The following is a 19,427-nucleotide window of genomic DNA, read 5'->3' as shown; positions in this document are numbered from 1 at the left end:
TGGGAGTGGTTAGGGTTAGGTATGGGGAGTGGGGATGGTTAGGGTTAGGAAGGGGGAATGGGAGGGGGGATGGGAAAATAAAAAGGGGGGGGGGGGGTTTGGGTAAGGTATGGGGAGTGGGAATGGTTAGGGTTAGGCATGGGGAGTGGGAGTGATTAGGGTTAGGAAGGGGGAAGGGAGGGGGGAACGGGAAATTGAGGGAAGGGGGGGGGGGGGGTTTGGGTTTGGTTAGGGTTAGGTATGGGGAGTGGGGATGGTTAGGGTTAGGAAGGGGGAATGGGAGGGGGGATGGGAAAATAAAAAGGGGGGGGGGGTTGGGTAAGGTATGGGGAGTGGGAATGGTTAGGGTTAGGCATGGGGAGTGGGAGTGATTAGGGTTAGGAAGGGGGAAGGGAGGGGGGATGGGAAAATAAAAAGGGGGGGGGGTTGGGTAAGGTATGGGGAGTGGGAATGGTTAGGGTTAGGCATGGGGAGTGGGAGTGATTAGGGTTAGGAAGGGGGAAGGGAGGGGGGAACGGGAGATTTGGGGGGGGGGGGGGGGTTTGGTTAGGGTTAGGTATGGGGAGTGGGAATGGTTAGGGTTAGGTGAAGGAATTGGGAAGGGTAATAGGAAGGGAAGGAAGGGGGGGGGGGGGGGGGGGGGGGGGGTTGGGGTTCGTTTAGTGCAAGGGAAGGAGCCAGAACCTTATTGTCCAGGCAACTGTAAAACATAGTAAATAATTAATAAACATTCCAACTAATGCAGTTCAATTCCCATATACAAAAAAGTCACAAGCAGTGAGAAAACATTCCATGTCAACAGTGCATATGATACATGTTGCCTGTTCTACTCGGTTCTGGCTCCTGAGTCTTTGACCAATCAGAAGGGAAATGGTCAATTCCTCATTATTCTTTTAATATTTTGTTAAAAGGGGCCTGGCATAGGGCCATAAAGTGCTTCAGTTGGTGACTATAAATATAGAAATATATAGATATTCAAGAGCAATCTGGGTTCTAACAGTAAAGCCGACGTCTGGTCCTACTTTGATTTATTTTGAAGAAAAAAATTCACACATTTTGTCAGTATCAAACAAAGAAAATATAAGTCAGTTAGTCACTTCAATATGTCGCAGAGCTTTATTTAAAACTGTTTGAAATTCAAGAGGAGGAGAGGTCGGCTTTGTTTTTTTTAAAACCAAAAAGGGGGGGGGGGGATTTATTCAAATCGTAATTTCACAATTTGTAAGGGTAATTTCATATATTAAATTTTTTGACCAGGCTGAATAAATATACAAAAAAATTTTTTTATAAAAAGGTTAATCAATTTTAAACTTTTGTTTTTTTTGGCTAAGCTCCGGGCTGGTGCAAGATTTCACCTCTCTATTAAGGAAAGGCAATTAAAAGAGGGAAAAAAAAGGGGGGAAGGTGAGAAAAGGTGGTTTCAGGGTCCAGAAGAAACAACTTTAGGCTACTTTAAAGATTTCCCTTTCTTTCTCTAGGGGCCCGATCTTTCATTTAGGCCCAGAGGGGAAACGGTCTCTAATTTCTGGATCCATACTTTTTCTCTGTGTTTCCTTTGTCCTGTGGACCAGTTGGTATTCTGCTCCACAACTCTATAAACGAGGCAGTGAGCCCCTACTTCCTGGAAATGTTTATGGAGGGAATTGACCCCTTTGTTATTCCGGATGAGGTACAGGTGTTGGGACATCCTGGTTCGGATGGAATTTCTGGATTCTCCCACATATATCCTGTTGCAATGTTTGCATTCTATGGTGTAAATTATATTGTAGGAGTGTATAGACCAGTTGGTTATTGTGGGCAGTCCTTTGCCTGATAACGTATTGAAGATGTAGGGGGGTGAGTTGTGGTTTATTGGAGGAGAAGTGATTCTGTTTGCCGGTTTGTACTGGGAGTGAACCAGGATGTCCGCCAAGTTTTTATTTCTTTTGTAAGCTGTAATCATCTTGTATTGTCCGGTTTGAGATTTGGAGTGCTGAAGTTGTTGAAAACTGTTGCGGAGGCCCTGGTTAAACGGATGTAATTGTTGGTGATATGTGGTAACAAAAGGTACCAGCAGGGGGCTCCCCTCGGTTCGCCTAGACGGAGTTGGTCCCAGGAGGCTTCCGTGAACTTCCGCCTTGATTCCCCGAAGGAGGCGTTTGGAGTAACCCCTGGGTCCTAGTGCTTTAAATAACACTGCTGTAGCTGCCTCTGCGTCTTTCTGGTGCGTACATATTTTGTGAAATCTGATTAGTTGGGATTTGATGATCCCCCGGAATGTATGTTTGGGGTGGTAACTCTTTTTATGAAGTAGTGTGTGTCTGTCTGTTTCTTTGAAAAATACTTTGGTGCCCAATTCCTTAGTAGAGTGTTTGATATTGTGAAAATAAACTGTAGTGTCCAGATATTCGATATGTGAGGATTGTTTGTTATGTTTGATTTTGATGTTGGGGTGGTGTGTGTTGAGGGTGTGGAGGAAATGTTGGAATGAATCCTCTGACTTGCACCATAACCCAAATATGTCATCCAAGTAACGTAGATAAAGAAGGGGGCGTTCCTTGCATTTTAATAGGGCCGTCCGCTCCCACTCCGCCATATATATGTCGGCATATGCTGGGGAATATTTCCGGCCCATCGCACATCCGCATACTTGAAGATACCACTGGTTGTTGAAAATAAAATCATTGCGAGTAAGAGTAACCTGCAGCATTTCATAGATAATTTCATCCGGGCGGTCGGGGTCTGGATATTGTTGAAAGACCTTCCTGATGGCCTCCAGACCCAGGCTGGTGTCAATGTTTGTGTATAAGGAGGTGATGTCTATGGTAAAAAGAAAAGTCCCCTCTGGGACGCTGAGTTGTCGGAGTTTGTTAACAAAATCATATGTGTCTTTAATATAACTCGGGTGTTGTTTTGATAATGGATTGATGTAGTAATCTATGTATTCTGCTAACCTATAGGTCTCCGAGCCGCAGTCGCTGACAATTGGACGTCCCGGGGGGATTTTAAAAGGTACGGTCCAGGTGTCCGGAGTTTTATGGATTTTAGGTAGTAAATAAAAGCAGCGAGGACGTGGCGAAGCTGGTCCCAGCAGATAGTACATTTGTTTGGCTGAGATAAATTTGTTGTCATATAAAGACCTCACCATGGGTCGAATGAGTGAGGCTGTAATAGGCTGTAACGGTGTTTGTAAAGGTACATAGTATTTGAGGTCATTTAGTTGCCTGGTGGCCTCCAGAAAGTAATCGTGTCTGTTCTGGATTACCACTGTCTGTTCTGGATTACCACTTGGCCTCCCTTATCTGCTGGTTTGATAATAATATCTTTCCTTTTTTTCAGGATGTCCAAGGCCTTTTGTTGGTCCTCTGTAATATTAGGAGGACGTCCCCGGGGAATTACCAAGTGAGATAGGGTGTTTTTGTCTCTTTGGATAAGCTCCCGGAGGGGTTTCGAGAGAGCCTCATCTGGGGGTTCCCAGTTTGATTGTTCAGTGAAAGGTAAGTGATTGTATTCTGTTCCTTCGAAGTATTCCATGATTTTTAGCCTTCTGTGAAAGAGGTGAACCTCTTTGCGTAGTTCTAGCAGTTTCGGAGGTTTGGGTGTGGGTATAAAGGTTAATCCTTTTTCCAGAAGTTCCTGTTGTGAGACACTTATGTTATGGCTTGATAGATTTGTAACATTAGAGTTACTGGGGGCCCTATATTGATTCGGCTCCCCTCCTACTAGTTTAACTGTGACAGCCAGTGATTTAAAATGGTGTTTGCCGTTTCGCAGGTCCAATGCACTGGGTCTGTTGTTTCGGTTTTGAAGACGTCTGCCTTAATGTCTGTTAAGAAATTGTGTTTCTTTACTATGTGTTCGTTCAGGGCCATGAGGCACTGTATTTGACCCTTCTCTAATTCAGGGCTGTAATTGAGTAATGGAACGAGGGAAATAGCTGCCGGGAAGATTCGTTCGATCTGATTGAGGCACGCGTTTAAATGCTTTGCCACCGTTAATGGTCGTAGTCTTTTCAGGCAGTCATTTAAGCCCACTGACAATACAACCGTTTCAACTCTATTGTCTGGGGTTAGTTTTTCCAAAACTTTTTTAATGTGATGGAGCTGTGCTCCTGGAAAGCTGTCCACTTGGATTTTGGGATGTGTAAACGACGTTAGTCGTGCCAGATTGGAATCCCCAATGATTAGAACAGGCTTAGTTATTTCCAGTTCCCAGTTTTTAATTTTTTGTGCAGTATGACAATGAATTACAGGTTCAGACCTCCGGGGGGTGGGGGGGCTGGGTCGCCCAACGGGGGGCGAGTGGTTCAAGTTAGACTCAGACTGGCACGGTGAAGTGGTGAGTTCGTCCGTCGTTCCATCAGTCGTAATCAGTTGTGCTAACCCCGGGTCCTCGTGGACTGGTGTACATGGGTGTCTTTTGCCACCGCTTGGTCCCGCCCCCTGCGCATCATATCGCAGTGTTGGAGAATCTGGAGTTGGAGGCAAGGTGTCTGGATTAGAGTCTGTCAAGGTAAGTATTTGTAATTCGGAGCTTGCCACAATAACATTACTGTATACTGCTTTTACTGTGTGTTCCTTTGTATTCTGCCCCGGGTGTGTCATAAGATGCTCCTCGGGGAGTACAAGGTCCAGCTCGGGCCCGGCCGGTGCAATCCCAAGTTCTGATATGGTGGGTTCACCTGTTTGGTTGGCCTGTTGTTGTTTGTCCTCTTCCCTGGGAAAGGTGGATGTTTTTTGTAGGAAATTTGCATCGTTCTTGTCGAAATCTCCTACGTCCAGTGGTTCCCTCACCCTGGGGGAGTTAGCTGGTCCTGTACCGAAGATTGCTTCCCGGTGGTTGGAAAATGGATCCCCAATCGGGAGGAGTGTCTGCTGAAGTTCTGCTGTAACTCGGGAGGGAGGGCAGGAACTGGGTTCCGGAGAGATAAATAGAGATTGTGAACCAATATTCTGTCCCATGTGAGACTTACATGATTCCAAGGTTTCACTGTTTCTGTGTATTTGTGCTGTTATTGTTACGGAAGGTGGCACTGGAAATACTGCAATTTCTTTGATGTTTGTATGGTTCTTACTTTTCCTGTCCCTATGCAGATTACTGCGCTGGGGACGTGGGGAAGCTGCACCGACGGAAAGGAGGGGGTCCTCTTCCCGTGTTGCTGGAAGGGTGGGGAAGTTTTCCTCCGTAAGTGCCACCTGTGGGTTTGCAGCCATTGGAAGAGAAGGAGAATGAGGACAACCAGGGGCACCATGTTTTAGTATGGATTCAAATTCTGTCACTGAGCTGTCTGTTAGTCTTCTACCATATCGTTGTTTGGCCCATTGTAGGGCCTTGCTAAAAGCTTCAGGTTCAAAAGTCATTATTTCTGTGAGGAGGTCGGCCAGCGTGGTGTCATAATGTTCCCTTAAGGTGGCGAGGTTTGCCTCCATCCAGTTCTGTGTATTTAGTTTTATTCTGTTGAGGGTTCTTTCATTCGGGCATGCAGGCTTGATAAAGGCCGCCAGTTTCTCAGTTTTTTTCTTCATACCTGCTGGTAATATTTTTGTCTCCTTAGCTGTGGTTAAAACTTCTGCGTGATGTAGGGTTTGAAGAATCTTAAAATACCGTTTAGTACTGCTTAAGTTAGCCGCCCTGTTCCGGACATCTGGACCAGATGTGGGTGTTTTGTCTTGGGGCCCAGGCGGGCGTTCTGAGCGGTCTTCCCGCCCCTGCGTTGACAAGGCTGAAAACCTATTGCGTAAAGGGATAGACATAATATCAGAGTATTTTTTTGGGGGGAGGAAACCTTTTGCCTCCAGGTGAGTAGAGAATTAATTATCAACCCTGAAAAGTTTCTGACTAATAAATTTGATGGTGGATTAAAAGGGGATAAGAAAGTAGTCTAAAATTGGGAGTGCATGAATTGGAATGACACAGAAAGAAGGAGGAGAAATAAAAACCGTTGACCTGTGGTTATAGGTTGAGGTGGCAGGTGTGTTCAAGAAGAGTTTTTAAACAAGAAAATCAAAAGCAATCATAGTAATAAGAATCCTCATCAAGGGAGAACAGGAAGAAGTTAATCACAGTACTGACTTAACCAGCTTATGCGTGGGGTTTCTTTTTTTCAAAGAAAACAACAAATTGTACCGTCAGATTGTTGGATTTTTTAAGGCCACATACATGCATCAGAGTTTTGCTCGACGCCCGAGTCCTGCAGGCCGGCTTCTACGGGCGGGGTCCTTCCGGATGTTTGAGGCCTGTAAAAATTTGTCAATGCACACTCACACACTGTAGTCCTTTCTTGTCCCCTTTGTTTCTAGGGGTGAGGTAGGTCTCCTTCGAGGATTGGGGGACCCCGGGGGGGTGTCGTTGGAACTCCTCTCTTCCGGCTGTGGAGATGATAGTCCACTCGCAGCGTATCCGACAAAGAATTCTGTGCCAAGCTGGCTTTGTGTGAATGTAGGGCCTAGTCCCTTTGAAAAAACAATATGTGGTCCAAAGAATAAAAAGGAAAAAAGGAAAAATCGCAAAATATAGCGAAAGAGAAAACACAAGTTGAAAATAAAGGGTAAAAAAAGAAGGGGGAGGGGGGGGGGGGGGGCCCAACGTTTCGCCGCTCGGCTTCCTCAGGGGCAAAGGTAAGACAGTGATGGTGTTTGGTGTGTTTATAGATTTTTTGGAGGGAAAAGAGGGGGAGTGGTGTCCGGTAAGGCGGGGCTCTCCTCCCAACAGGAAGTCCATGCTGATCCTGTTCCAAGTGATCCATACCTGCTGGTGGTTGGTGCCCCCTGGTGGTAATATAATCCGGTCTTTTATCAATTTGTATTTTTTTTGGGAGACCCTCCATTCACGATCGTGTTTTGCAAACAGGGTAAATAAAATTAAAAAAAAAAAAAAAAAAAAAAAAAAAAAAAAAAAAAAAAAAAAAAAAATTAAAAGTAAAAATTAAAATTGCATCCATACCAGAAACACAACCCGCACACCATTGTCACAGAGAAGATTGGGGGGGGGGGGGGGGGGGGGTTTGTTTATAATTTCTTTTCTTTAAAAAAGAAAAAAGAAGGGGGTAAAAAGATAAAAGAAATTCACCATAGTTTCTAAAATGAAAATAAAAATAAAAATAACTAAATGGAGTTTATGTTCTGTACATGTCCACAAGAGTTAGTGTTTTTACTTCACAGGTTCTCCCTTTGTGGTAGTTCCGTTAATAGTAGTTGCTCTGTTAAGTTTTACAGGTACTGTAGAAATGAGTCTGGCTCTAGCAAGGTTAGGTTTGGAACATGATTTGGAGAAAGGCATTGGCAACAGACTCTTTTTTTAAAAAAAATATTTCTACTGTAATTTACAAAAGAGCAACTAGTGACCCCAGAAAAGTTTTTGTTAAAAGAAAGGTGTATGAAGTAAGTGATATGAATTTAAATGAATGTGTCCCCAGGTTTTTAAAAAAAAGTAAATAAAATAAATTAAAATAAAATAAAGTAGAATAAATTAGAATTGAGGATTCCTCATAGTGTGTGTGAAAGATGATGTAAATGTGAAGTAGAAGGGGTAGGAGAGTAGGAAAGTAGGAGCCCAAAGTTGCTTTGTAGTTTGTTTCTGAGGAGCCACTGCCGTTGAGAATTTTCTTTATGTTGGGCAATGGCTCCCTCTTGAGGATTTAAAGGAGCATAGCGGAGGAGAAGATTTAACACCCGCCCGGATCCTGATGCGCTGGGGATTAAGGTGAAAGGTACGTGGAAGAAGAGTGGGGGGAGTGATTGGAAGGAAGCGGAGGGGGGGGGGGGGGGGGGGTTTGGGAGGGTTTGGTTAAGGTTAGGTATGGGGAGTGGGGATGGTTAGGGTTGGGAAGGGGGAATGGGAGGGGGGACGAAAAAATAAAAATGGGGGGGGGGGGGGGGGGGGTTGGGGGGTTTTGGGTTAGGTATGGGGAGTGGGAATGGTTAGGGTTAGGCATGAGGAGTGGGAGTGGTTAGGGTTAGGTATGGGGAGTGGGGATGGTTAGGGTTAGGAAGGGGGAATGGGAGGGGGGATGGGAAAATAAAAAGGGGGGGGGGTTTGGGTAAGGTATGGGGAGTGGGAATGGTTAGGGTTAGGCATGGGGAGTGGGAGTGATTAGGGTTAGGAAGGGGGAAGGGAGGGGGGAACGGGAAATTGAGGGAAGGGGGGGGGGGGGGGGTTTGGTTAGGGTTAGGTATGGGGAGTGGGGATGGTTAGGGTTAGGAAGGGGGAATGGGAGGGGGGATGGGAAAATAAAAAGGGGGGGGGGGGTTGGGTAAGGTATGGGGAGTGGGAATGGTTAGGGTTAGGCATGGGGAGTGGGAGTGATTAGGGTTAGGAAGGGGGAAGGGAGGGGGGATGGGAAAATAAAAAGGGGGGGGGGTTGGGTAAGGTATGGGGAGTGGGAATGGTTAGGGTTAGGCATGGGGAGTGGGAGTGATTAGGGTTAGGAAGGGGGAAGGGAGGGGGGAACGGGAGATTTGGGGGGGGGGGGGGGGGGGGTTTGGTTAGGGTTAGGTATGGGGAGTGGGAATGGTTAGGGTTAGGTGAAGGAATTGGGAAGGGTAATAGGAAGGGAAGGAAGGGGGGGGGGGGGGGGGGGGGGGGGGTTGGGGTTCGTTTAGTGCAAGGGAAGGAGCCAGAACCTTATTGTCCAGGCAACTGTAAAACATAGTAAATAATTAATAAACATTCCAACTAATGCAGTTCAATTCCCATATACAAAAAAGTCACAAGCAGTGAGAAAACATTCCATGTCAACAGTGCATATGATACATGTTGCCTGTTCTACTCGGTTCTGGCTCCTGAGTCTTTGACCAATCAGAAGGGAAATGGTCAATTCCTCATTATTCTTTTAATATTTTGTTAAAAGGGGCCTGGCATAGGGCCATAAAGTGCTTCAGTTGGTGACTATAAATATAGAAATATATAGATATTCAAGAGCAATCTGGGTTCTAACAGTAAAGCCGACGTCTGGTCCTACTTTGATTTATTTTGAAGAAAAAAAATTCACACATTTTGTCAGTATCAAACAAAGAAAATATAAGTCAGTTAGTCACTTCAATATGTCGCAGAGCTTTATTTAAAACTGTTTGAAATTCAAGAGGAGGAGAGGTCGGCTTTGTTTTTTTTAAAACCAAAAAGGGGGGGGGGGGGATTTATTCAAATCGTAATTTCACAATTTGTAAGGGTAATTTCATATATTAAATTTTTTGACCAGGCTGAATAAATATACAAAAAAAATTTTTTATAAAAAGGTTAATCAATTTTAAACTTTTGTTTTTTTTGGCTAAGCTCCGGGCTGGTGCAAGATTTCACCTCTCTATTAAGGAAAGGCAATTAAAAGAGGGAAAAAAAAGGGGGGAAGGTGAGAAAAGGTGGTTTCAGGGTCCAGAAGAAACAACTTTAGGCTACTTTAAAGATTTCCCTTTCTTTCTCTAGGGGCCCGATCTTTCATTTAGGCCCAGAGGGGAAACGGTCTCTAATTTCTGGATCCATACTTTTTCTCTGTGTTTCCTTTGTCCTGTGGACCAGTTGGTATTCTGCTCCACAACTCTATAAACGAGGCAGTGAGCCCCTACTTCCTGGAAGTGTTTATGGAGGGAATTGACCCCTTTGTTATTCCGGATGAGGTACAGGTGTTGGGACATCCTGGTTCGGATGGAATTTCTGGATTCTCCCACATATATCCTGTTGCAATGTTTGCATTCTATGGTGTAAATTATATTGTAGGAGTGTATAGACCAGTTGGTTATTGTGGGCAGTCCTTTGCCTGATAACGTATTGAAGATGTAGGGGGGTGAGTAGTGGTTTATTGGAGGAGAAGTGATTCTGTTTGCCGGTTTGTACTGGGAGTGAACCAGGATGTCCGCCAAGTTTTTATTTCTTTTGTAAGCTGTAATCATCTTGTATTGTCCGGTTTGAGATTTGGAGTGCTGAAGTTGTTGAAAACTGTTGCGGAGGCCCTGGTTAAACGGATGTAATTGTTGGTGATATGTGGTAACAAAAGGTACCAGCAGGGGGCTCCCCTCGGTTCGCCTAGACGGAGTTGGTCCCAGGAGGCTTCCGTGAACTTCCGCCTTGATTCCCCGAAGGAGGCGTTTGGAGTAACCCCTGGGTCCTAGTGCTTTAAATAACACTGCTGTAGCTGCCTCTGCGTCTTTCTGGTGCGTACATATTTTGTGAAATCTGATTAGTTGGGATTTGATGATCCCCCGGAATGTATGTTTGGGGTGGTAACTCTTTTTATGAAGTAGTGTGTGTCTGTCTGTTTCTTTGAAAAATACTTTGGTGCCCAATTCCTTAGTAGAGTGTTTGATATTGTGAAAATAAACTGTAGTGTCCAGATATTCGATATGTGAGGATTGTTTGTTATGTTTGATTTTGATGTTGGGGTGGTGTGTGTTGAGGGTGTGGAGGAAATGTTGGAATGAATCCTCTGACTTGCACCATAACCCAAATATGTCATCCAAGTAACGTAGATAAAGAAGGGGGCGTTCCTTGCATTTTAATAGGGCCGTCCGCTCCCACTCCGCCATATATATGTCGGCATATGCTGGGGAATATTTCCGGCCCATCGCACATCCGCATACTTGAAGATACCACTGGTTGTTGAAAATAAAATCATTGCGAGTAAGAGTAACCTGCAGCATTTCATAGATAATTTCATCCGGGCGGTCGGGGTCTGGATATTGTTGAAAGACCTTCCTGATGGCCTCCAGACCCAGGCTGGTGTCAATGTTTGTGTATAAGGAGGTGATGTCTATGGTAAAAAGGAAAGTCCCCTCTGGGACGCTGAGTTGTCGGAGTTTGTTAACAAAATCATATGTGTCTTTAATATAACTCGGGTGTTGTTTTGATAATGGATTGATGTAGTAATCTATGTATTCTGCTAACCTATAGGTCTCCGAGCCGCAGTCGCTGACAATTGGACGTCCCGGGGGGATTTTAAAAGGTACGGTCCAGGTGTCCGGAGTTTTATGGATTTTAGGTAGTAAATAAAAGCAGCGAGGACGTGGCGAAGCTGGTCCCAGCAGATAGTACATTTGTTTGGCTGAGATAAATTTGTTGTCATATAAAGACCTCACCATGGGTCGAATGAGTGAGGCTGTAATAGGCTGTAACGGTGTTTGTAAAGGTACATAGTATTTGAGGTCATTTAGTTGCCTGGTGGCCTCCAGAAAGTAATCGTGTCTGTTCTGGATTACCACTTGGCCTCCCTTATCTGCTGGTTTGATAATAATATCTTTCCTTTTTTTCAGGATGTCCAAGGCCTTTTGTTGGTCCTCTGTAATATTAGGAGGACGTCCCCGGGGAATTACCAAGTGAGATAGGGTGTTTTTGTCTCTTTGGATAAGCTCCCGGAGGGGTTTCGAGAGAGCCTCATCTGGGGGTTCCCAGTTTGATTGTTCAGTGAAAGGTAAGTGATTGTATTCTGTTCCTTCGAAGTATTCCATGATTTTTAGCCTTCTGTGAAAGAGGTGAACCTCTTTGCGTAGTTCTAGCAGTTTCGGAGGTTTGGGTGTGGGTATAAAGGTTAATCCTTTTTCCAGAAGTTCCTGTTGTGAGACACTTATGTTATGGCTTGATAGATTTGTAACATTAGAGTTACTGGGGGCCCTATATTGATTCGGCTCCCCTCCTACTAGTTTAACTGTGACAGCCAGTGATTTAAAATGGTGTTTGCCGTTTCGCAGGTCCAATGCACTGGGTCTGTTGTTTCGGTTTTGAAGACGTCTGCCTTAATGTCTGTTAAGAAATTGTGTTTCTTTACTATGTGTTCGTTCAGGGCCATGAGGCACTGTATTTGACCCTTCTCTAATTCAGGGCTGTAATTGAGTAATGGAACGAGGGAAATAGCTGCCGGGAAGATTCGTTCGATCTGATTGAGGCACGCGTTTAAATGCTTTGCCACCGTTAATGGTCGTAGTCTTTTCAGGCAGTCATTTAAGCCCACTGACAATACAACCGTTTCAACTCTATTGTCTGGGGTTAGTTTTTCCAAAACTTTTTTAATGTGATGGAGCTGTGCTCCTGGAAAGCTGTCCACTTGGATTTTGGGATGTGTAAACGACGTTAGTCGTGCCAGATTGGAATCCCCAATGATTAGAACAGGCTTAGTTATTTCCAGTTCCCAGTTTTTAATTTTTTGTGCAGTATGACAATGAATTACAGGTTCAGACCTCCGGGGGGTGGGGGGGCTGGGTCGCCCAACGGGGGGCGAGTGGTTCAAGTTAGACTCAGACTGGCACGGTGAAGTGGTGAGTTCGTCCGTCGTTCCATCAGTCGTAATCAGTTGTGCTAACCCCGGGTCCTCGTGGACTGGTGTACATGGGTGTCTTTTGCCACCGCTTGGTCCCGCCCCCTGCGCATCATATCGCAGTGTTGGAGAATCTGGAGTTGGAGGCAAGGTGTCTGGATTAGAGTCTGTCAAGGTAAGTATTTGTAATTCGGAGCTTGCCACAATAACATTACTGTATACTGCTTTTACTGTGTGTTCCTTTGTATTCTGCCCCGGGTGTGTCATAAGATGCTCCTCGGGGAGTACAAGGTCCAGCTCGGGCCCGGCCGGTGCAATCCCAAGTTCTGATATGGTGGGTTCACCTGTTTGGTTGGCCTGTTGTTGTTTGTCCTCTTCCCTGGGAAAGGTGGATGTTTTTTGTAGGAAATTTGCATCGTTCTTGTCGAAATCTCCTACGTCCAGTGGTTCCCTCACCCTGGGGGAGTTAGCTGGTCCTGTACCGAAGATTGCTTCCCGGTGGTTGGAAAATGGATCCCCAATCGGGAGGAGTGTCTGCTGAAGTTCTGCTGTAACTCGGGAGGGAGGGCAGGAACTGGGTTCCGGAGAGATAAATAGAGATTGTGAACCAATATTCTGTCCCATGTGAGACTTACATGATTCCAAGGTTTCACTGTTTCTGTGTATTTGTGCTGTTATTGTTACGGAAGGTGGCACTGGAAATACTGCAATTTCTTTGATGTTTGTATGGTTCTTACTTTTCCTGTCCCTATGCAGATTACTGCGCTGGGGACGTGGGGAAGCTGCACCGACGGAAAGGAGGGGGTCCTCTTCCCGTGTTGCTGGAAGGGTGGGGAAGTTTTCCTCCGTAAGTGCCACCTGTGGGTTTGCAGCCATTGGAAGAGAAGGAGAATGAGGACAACCAGGGGCACCATGTTTTAGTATGGATTCAAATTCTGTCACTGAGCTGTCTGTTAGTCTTCTACCATATCGTTGTTTGGCCCATTGTAGGGCCTTGCTAAAAGCTTCAGGTTCAAAAGTCATTATTTCTGTGAGGAGGTCGGCCAGCGTGGTGTCATAATGTTCCCTTAAGGTGGCGAGGTTTGCCTCCATCCAGTTCTGTGTATTTAGTTTTATTCTGTTGAGGGTTCTTTCATTCGGGCATGCAGGCTTGATAAAGGCCGCCAGTTTCTCAGTTTTTTTCTTCATACCTGCTGGTAATATTTTTGTCTCCTTAGCTGTGGTTAAAACTTCTGCGTGATGTAGGGTTTGAAGAATCTTAAAATACCGTTTAGTACTGCTTAAGTTAGCCGCCCTGTTCCGGACATCTGGACCAGATGTGGGTGTTTTGTCTTGGGGCCCAGGCGGGCGTTCTGAGCGGTCTTCCCGCCCCTGCGTTGACAAGGCTGAAAACCTATTGCGTAAAGGGATAGACATAATATCAGAGTATTTTTTTGGGGGGAGGAAACCTTTTGCCTCCAGGTGAGTAGAGAATTAATTATCAACCCTGAAAAGTTTCTGACTAATAAATTTGATGGTGGATTAAAAGGGGATAAGAAAGTAGTCTAAAATTGGGAGTGCATGAATTGGAATGACACAGAAAGAAGGAGGAGAAATAAAAACCGTTGACCTGTGGTTATAGGTTGAGGTGGCAGGTGTGTTCAAGAAGAGTTTTTAAACAAGAAAATCAAAAGCAATCATAGTAATAAGAATCCTCATCAAGGGAGAACAGGAAGAAGTTAATCACAGTACTGACTTAACCAGCTTATGCGTGGGGTTTCTTTTTTTCAAAGAAAACAACAAATTGTACCGTCAGATTGTTGGATTTTTTAAGGCCACATACATGCATCAGAGTTTTGCTCGACGCCCGAGTCCTGCAGGCCGGCTTCTACGGGCGGGGTCCTTCCGGATGTTTGAGGCCTGTAAAAATTTGTCAATGCACACTCACACACTGTAGTCCTTTCTTGTCCCCTTTGTTTCTAGGGGTGAGGTAGGTCTCCTTCGAGGATTGGGGGACCCCGGGGGGGTGTCGTTGGAACTCCTCTCTTCCGGCTGTGGAGATGATAGTCCACTCGCAGCGTATCCGACAAAGAATTCTGTGCCAAGCTGGCTTTGTGTGAATGTAGGGCCTAGTCCCTTTGAAAAAACAATATGTGGTCCAAAGAATAAAAAGGAAAAAAGGAAAAATCGCAAAATATAGCGAAAGAGAAAACACAAGTTGAAAATAAAGGGTAAAAAAAGAAGGGGGAGGGGGGGGGGGGGGGCCCAACGTTTCGCCGCTCGGCTTCCTCAGGGGCAAAGGTAAGACAGTGATGGTGTTTGGTGTGTTTATAGATTTTTTGGAGGGAAAAGAGGGGGAGTGGTGTCCGGTAAGGCGGGGCTCTCCTCCCAACAGGAAGTCCATGCTGATCCTGTTCCAAGTGATCCATACCTGCTGGTGGTTGGTGCCCCCTGGTGGTAATATAATCCGGTCTTTTATCAATTTGTATTTTTTTTGGGAGACCCTCCATTCACGATCGTGTTTTGCAAACAGGGTAAATAAAATTAAAAAAAAAAAAAAAAAAAAAAAAAAAAAAAAAAAAAAAAAAAAAAAAAAAAAAAATTAAAAGTAAAAATTAAAATTGCATCCATACCAGAAACACAACCCGCACACCATTGTCACAGAGAAGATTGGGGGGGGGGGGGGGGGGGGGTTTGTTTATAATTTCTTTTCTTTAAAAAAGAAAAAAGAAGGGGGTAAAAAGATAAAAGAAATTCACCATAGTTTCTAAAATGAAAATAAAAATAAAAATAACTAAATGGAGTTTATGTTCTGTACATGTCCACAAGAGTTAGTGTTTTTACTTCACAGGTTCTCCCTTTGTGGTAGTTCCGTTAATAGTAGTTGCTCTGTTAAGTTTTACAGGTACTGTAGAAATGAGTCTGGCTCTAGCAAGGTTAGGTTTGGAACATGATTTGGAGAAAGGCATTGGCAACAGACTCTTTTTTTAAAAAAAATATTTCTACTGTAATTTACAAAAGAGCAACTAGTGACCCCAGAAAAGTTTTTGTTAAAAGAAAGGTGTATGAAGTAAGTGATATGAATTTAAATGAATGTGTCCCCAGGTTTTTAAAAAAAAGTAAATAAAATAAATTAAAATAAAATAAAGTAGAATAAATTAGAATTGAGGATTCCTCATAGTGTGTGTGAAAGATGATGTAAATGTGAAGTAGAAGGGGTAGGAGAGTAGGAAAGTAGGAGCCCAAAGTTGCTTTGTAGTTTGTTTCTGAGGAGCCACTGCCGTTGAGAATTTTCTTTATGTTGGGCAATGGCTCCCTCTTGAGGATTTAAAGGAGCATAGCGGAGGAGAAGATTTAACACCCGCCCGGATCCTGATGCGCTGGGGATTAAGGTGAAAGGTACGTGGAAGAAGAGTGGGGGGAGTGATTGGAAGGAAGCGGAGGGGGGGGGGGGGGGGGGGTTTGGGAGGGTTTGGTTAAGGTTAGGTATGGGGAGTGGGGATGGTTAGGGTTGGGAAGGGGGAATGGGAGGGGGGACGAAAAAATAAAAATGGGGGGGGGGGGGGGGGGGGGGGTTGGGGGGTTTTGGGTTAGGTATGGGGAGTGGGAATGGTTAGGGTTAGGCATGAGGAGTGGGAGTGGTTAGGGTTAGGTATGGGGAGTGGGGATGGTTAGGGTTAGGAAGGGGGAATGGGAGGGGGGATGGGAAAATAAAAAGGGGGGGGGGTTTGGGTAAGGTATGGGGAGTGGGAATGGTTAGGGTTAGGCATGGGGAGTGGGAGTGATTAGGGTTAGGAAGGGGGAAGGGAGGGGGGAACGGGAAATTGAGGGAAGGGGGGGGGGGGGGGGGTTTGGTTAGGGTTAGGTATGGGGAGTGGGGATGGTTAGGGTTAGGAAGGGGGAATGGGAGGGGGGATGGGAAAATAAAAAGGGGGGGGGGGGTTGGGTAAGGTATGGGGAGTGGGAATGGTTAGGGTTAGGCATGGGGAGTGGGAGTGATTAGGGTTAGGAAGGGGGAAGGGAGGGGGGATGGGAAAATAAAAAGGGGGGGGGGTTGGGTAAGGTATGGGGAGTGGGAATGGTTAGGGTTAGGCATGGGGAGTGGGAGTGATTAGGGTTAGGAAGGGGGAAGGGAGGGGGGAACGGGAGATTTGGGGGGGGGGGGGGGGGGGGTTTGGTTAGGGTTAGGTATGGGGAGTGGGAATGGTTAGGGTTAGGTGAAGGAATTGGGAAGGGTAATAGGAAGGGAAGGAAGGGGGGGGGGGGGGGGGGGGGGGGGGTTGGGGTTCGTTTAGTGCAAGGGAAGGAGCCAGAACCTTATTGTCCAGGCAACTGTAAAACATAGTAAATAATTAATAAACATTCCAACTAATGCAGTTCAATTCCCATATACAAAAAAGTCACAAGCAGTGAGAAAACATTCCATGTCAACAGTGCATATGATACATGTTGCCTGTTCTACTCGGTTCTGGCTCCTGAGTCTTTGACCAATCAGAAGGGAAATGGTCAATTCCTCATTATTCTTTTAATATTTTGTTAAAAGGGGCCTGGCATAGGGCCATAAAGTGCTTCAGTTGGTGACTATAAATATAGAAATATATAGATATTCAAGAGCAATCTGGGTTCTAACAGTAAAGCCGACGTCTGGTCCTACTTTGATTTATTTTGAAGAAAAAAAATTCACACATTTTGTCAGTATCAAACAAAGAAAATATAAGTCAGTTAGTCACTTCAATATGTCGCAGAGCTTTATTTAAAACTGTTTGAAATTCAAGAGGAGGAGAGGTCGGCTTTGTTTTTTTTAAAACCAAAAAGGGGGGGGGGGGGATTTATTCAAATCGTAATTTCACAATTTGTAAGGGTAATTTCATATATTAAATTTTTTGACCAGGCTGAATAAATATACAAAAAAAATTTTTTATAAAAAGGTTAATCAATTTTAAACTTTTGTTTTTTTTGGCTAAGCTCCGGGCTGGTGCAAGATTTCACCTCTCTATTAAGGAAAGGCAATTAAAAGAGGGAAAAAAAAGGGGGGAAGGTGAGAAAAGGTGGTTTCAGGGTCCAGAAGAAACAACTTTAGGCTACTTTAAAGATTTCCCTTTCTTTCTCTAGGGGCCCGATCTTTCATTTAGGCCCAGAGGGGAAACGGTCTCTAATTTCTGGATCCATACTTTTTCTCTGTGTTTCCTTTGTCCTGTGGACCAGTTGGTATTCTGCTCCACAACTCTATAAACGAGGCAGTGAGCCCCTACTTCCTGGAAGTGTTTATGGAGGGAATTGACCCCTTTGTTATTCCGGATGAGGTACAGGTGTTGGGACATCCTGGTTCGGATGGAATTTCTGGATTCTCCCACATATATCCTGTTGCAATGTTTGCATTCTATGGTGTAAATTATATTGTAGGAGTGTATAGACCAGTTGGTTATTGTGGGCAGTCCTTTGCCTGATAACGTATTGAAGATGTAGGGGGGTGAGTAGTGGTTTATTGGAGGAGAAGTGATTCTGTTTGCCGGTTTGTACTGGGAGTGAACCAGGATGTCCGCCAAGTTTTTATTTCTTTTGTAAGCTGTAATCATCTTGTATTGTCCGGTTTGAGATTTGGAGTGCTGAAGTTGTTGAAAACTGTTGCGGAGGCCCTGGTTAAACGGATGTAATTGTTGGTGATATGTGGTAACAAAAGGTACCAGCAGGGGGCTCCCCTCGGTTCGCCTAGACGGAGTTGGTCCCAGGAGGCTTCCGTGAACTTCCGCCTTGATTCCCCGAAGGAGGCGTTTGGAGTAACCCCTGGGTCCTAGTGCTTTAAATAACACTGCTGTAGCTGCCTCTGCGTCTTTCTGGTGCGTACATATTTTGTGAAATCTGATTAGTTGGGATTTGATGATCCCCCGGAATGTATGTTTGGGGTGGTAACTCTTTTTATGAAGTAGTGTGTGTCTGTCTGTTTCTTTGAAAAATACTTTGGTGCCCAATTCCTTAGTAGAGTGTTTGATATTGTGAAAATAAACTGTAGTGTCCAGATATTCGATATGTGAGGATTGTTTGTTATGTTTGATTTTGATGTTGGGGTGGTGTGTGTTGAGGGTGTGGAGGAAATGTTGGAATGAATCCTCTGACTTGCACCATAACCCAAATATGTCATCCAAGTAACGTAGATAAAGAAGGGGGCGTTCCTTGCATTTTAATAGGGCCGTCCGCTCCCACTCCGCCATATATATGTCGGCATATGCTGGGGAATATTTCCGGCCCATCGCACATCCGCATACTTGAAGATACCACTGGTTGTTGAAAATAAAATCATTGCGAGTAAGAGTAACCTGCAGCATTTCATAGATAATTTCATCCGGGCGGTCGGGGTCTGGATATTGTTGAAAGACCTTCCTGATGGCCTCCAGACCCAGGCTGGTGTCAATGTTTGTGTATAAGGAGGTGATGTCTATGGTAAAAAGGAAAGTCCCCTCTGGGACGCTGAGTTGTCGGAGTTTGTTAACAAAATCATATGTGTCTTTAATATAACTCGGGTGTTGTTTTGATAATGGATTGATGTAGTAATCTATGTATTCTGCTAACCTATAGGTCTCCGAGCCGCAGTCGCTGACAATTGGACGTCCCGGGGGGATTTTAAAAGGTACGGTCCAGGTGTCCGGAGTTTTATGGATTTTAGGTAGTAAATAAAAGCAGCGAGGACGTGGCGAAGCTGGTCCCAGCAGATAGTACATTTGTTTGGCTGAGATAAATTTGTTGTCATATAAAGACCTCACCATGGGTCGAATGAGTGAGGCTGTAATAGGCTGTAACGGTGTTTGTAAAGGTACATAGTATTTGAGGTCATTTAGTTGCCTGGTGGCCTCCAGAAAGTAATCGTGTCTGTTCTGGATTACCACTTGGCCTCCCTTATCTGCTGGTTTGATAATAATATCTTTCCTTTTTTTCAGGATGTCCAAGGCCTTTTGTTGGTCCTCTGTAATATTAGGAGGACGTCCCCGGGGAATTACCAAGTGAGATAGGGTGTTTTTGTCTCTTTGGATAAGCTCCCGGAGGGGTTTCGAGAGAGCCTCATCTGGGGGTTCCCAGTTTGATTGTTCAGTGAAAGGTAAGTGATTGTATTCTGTTCCTTCGAAGTATTCCATGATTTTTAGCCTTCTGTGAAAGAGGTGAACCTCTTTGCGTAGTTCTAGCAGTTTCGGAGGTTTGGGTGTGGGTATAAAGGTTAATCCTTTTTCCAGAAGTTCCTGTT

The 19,427-nt window shown here is 44.8% G+C and overlaps 3 long non-coding RNA genes across 3 annotated transcripts; all 3 read left to right on the top strand.

Annotated features, from left to right (window-relative positions):
* The first annotated feature begins 1,847 nt into the window (after positions 1–1,847).
* Positions 1,848–6,496, top strand: LOC308119643. Its single transcript, XR_013935972.1, has 3 exons — positions 1,848–2,203; positions 2,940–2,991; positions 3,319–6,496. It is a non-coding gene; the product is annotated as an uncharacterized lncRNA (long non-coding RNA).
* Positions 6,497–10,077: 3,581 nt separating this feature from the next.
* Positions 10,078–14,394, top strand: LOC308120197. The gene is made up of 3 exons (XR_013936021.1): positions 10,078–10,121; positions 10,858–10,909; positions 11,217–14,394. It is a non-coding gene; the product is annotated as an uncharacterized lncRNA (long non-coding RNA).
* Positions 14,395–17,994: 3,600 nt separating this feature from the next.
* On the top strand, positions 17,995–19,386 carry LOC308120087. The gene is made up of 3 exons (XR_013936015.1): positions 17,995–18,030; positions 18,767–18,818; positions 19,126–19,386. It is a non-coding gene; the product is annotated as an uncharacterized lncRNA (long non-coding RNA).
* Positions 19,387–19,427: the final 41 nt, after the last annotated feature.

The sequence above is a fragment of the Lipophrys pholis genome, assembly GCF_963383615.2.
Source record: "Lipophrys pholis genome assembly, chromosome: 14".
NCBI classification, from domain to species: domain Eukaryota; kingdom Metazoa; phylum Chordata; class Actinopteri; order Blenniiformes; family Blenniidae; genus Lipophrys; species Lipophrys pholis.
This window is presented reverse-complemented; position numbering and strand designations above follow the sequence as displayed.